The sequence below is a fragment of the Propithecus coquereli genome, unplaced genomic scaffold (assembly GCF_000956105.1).
Source record: "Propithecus coquereli isolate 6110/MARCELLA unplaced genomic scaffold, Pcoq_1.0 Scaffold144, whole genome shotgun sequence".
Lineage (NCBI taxonomy): Eukaryota > Metazoa > Chordata > Mammalia > Primates > Indriidae > Propithecus > Propithecus coquereli.
In genome coordinates, this window is record NW_012138747.1 from 224,199 (window position 1) to 226,399 (window position 2,201).

Genomic DNA, 2,201 nt, shown 5'->3' on the forward strand with positions numbered 1-2,201 from the left:
TCTCATAGCAGACTACTGCTGTTATCACAAGTCGTAACCCTGTGTTTATTTGTTCAATGTCTGTATCCCACACTAGGCTACAAAGTACATGAAGGTAGAAATCAAGTCTTTTTTTCCCCTACAGAAGGCTCTCAAATATTTGTTAAATGAATGAATGCCAAACTTATTAACTAATTAAGTTTAATGTGTTTACTCATGTCAACTTCCAAAAAGGATTTGAAGCTGATGAAGGGCAATATATTATCCATTAATTTATTTATTCACTTATTCATTCATTTATTATGAAGTGTATTTTTATTGAAAAGATTAATTATGATAAAGTTTTCACAGCTGGATAATTTTTTCTTTTCTATCATTGCATCTATCATTATTCTTGGCAATTTCAATATCAATAAAAATGATCTGTTCAACACTGTGGCCTCTGAAGTCCGTGATTTCCTTAATTCCATCTTTTATTCTGTCCCACCTTAGCTACCACTATTGGGCCTCTCCTAGACCAGTGTTCTTCAGAGTGAAATTGTGACCTATTAAAGGGTCTTAAAAATAATTTTAGTAACAACATTTAATACAGGAATGGAACAGAATTAAATATATCAGAGCATGCTTAAGGATAAGTATTGTTTTGTGAACATTTTTATATGTGTACTAAATGTCTATGTAATATTTCTTTCTGAGTACTGTGGTCTAAAAGTTTGTGAAATATACTCCTCTAGGCATTGTTATTATCAATAACTGAAGCATCTCTGAAATTTTGATTTTAACTGACTCTTTTTCACTACCCCTCTCCTCCTAGCTCCCTTGCTCCAGTAGGTCCCAATGAACACTTTATCACTCCATGCAGATCACCTTTTACTTCCCAGTGTTTCCTCCTTGCCCAGGTACTATTCCAAGGTCTAACCCAATCGTTGTAATTGACTTCAACTCTTTCATTGCCCTTTCCTTCCATTTCACCTGACTGACAAAACAAATTCTCTGCTCACTCTGTACTATGCCCAGTCAGCCTTGGAAATGGCTGCAGTTATGGAGACATACTTTGCCCACTGGTCTCACTTTGAGTCTATGACCGTGAATCTCAAGTGAGGCCTCAGAACTATCTAGCCATCTTCCTAGAATTCCCTGATAGATTTGTTTTCCAGTTTTGAGCTGCTTTCGCACCTTCTCTCTCCATTGACCTCCAATGTCAGCTATGCCTTCCCTACTCCCGTGTGCTGAACTTACTCATTTCCTGAGGAAACAAAACCACCGTAATACAACTAAGTCATCTCTCCACTACCAAATGTCCACTGTATCCTCATTCCTATCCCTGGGCTCTTCTTTTTCTCCCATGACACTGGACTGCTCCCACCTTTACCTAAAGCCAATCCTTCCACAGGCAACTTGATATATCCCCCATGAATTTCCCAAACTGGTCCTTCATGTCTCTGCCTCTCAATCAAAAGCAGATTAAAATATTCTAGCTGGGACCAATGCTGTGGGGTTTTTTTTGTTTTGTTTTCTGAAAAAATGCTTTATGCTCTCTGTCTTGCTGGGTATAATAGCAAGAGGATTGAGTACTTTGGGGGATCTTGAGTTGGTGTTGGAGAGGGCATCACAATATGCTGCCTTGGGCAGCCTGGGGGAACCCAAAGTTGCTCTGTGTCTATGGAGGCTCCATAAAGGGAAAACTAGTAAAGAAGGGAGGGAGAATGAGCATACAGTTGTACTTCTCAAATGTTCTGAGAACTGTCCCTGCATCTATATTATGATGATATATCATGCGTTCCTAGTAAACTTGTTGAATATTTGTGGAAAAGCATAACAAGATGCTTCTCCCTGTCCCTACAGCCCTCATTGTCTCTCTAAAATAGGATCTTCACTTCAACTCCTTCCCACAGTCATTATTCCAATGTAGAAGGCAGAGAGAGTTTAAAGGTCTTTTCTCACTGGGACCTTGAACTGCTCATTTGTAGAATTTATGGGAAAGAAGATTCGCTGTTTTTAGTCTCTTCTGTTGCATATATTTCCATTTCCTGACCTTTTAAAAAATGACCTTTCAGAAGCAATAATTGTTGGGAATGGGAAGTAATAGGGACAAAACTTTTTACCATATTATACCTCAAAATTGACCTCACAGTCATCCCTCAAAAGACTCTTATTATGACAGTTTCCTCCACCTAGGAGAATTATGGTTACCAAAATTCCTTGCAAAACCTTACTTAAAA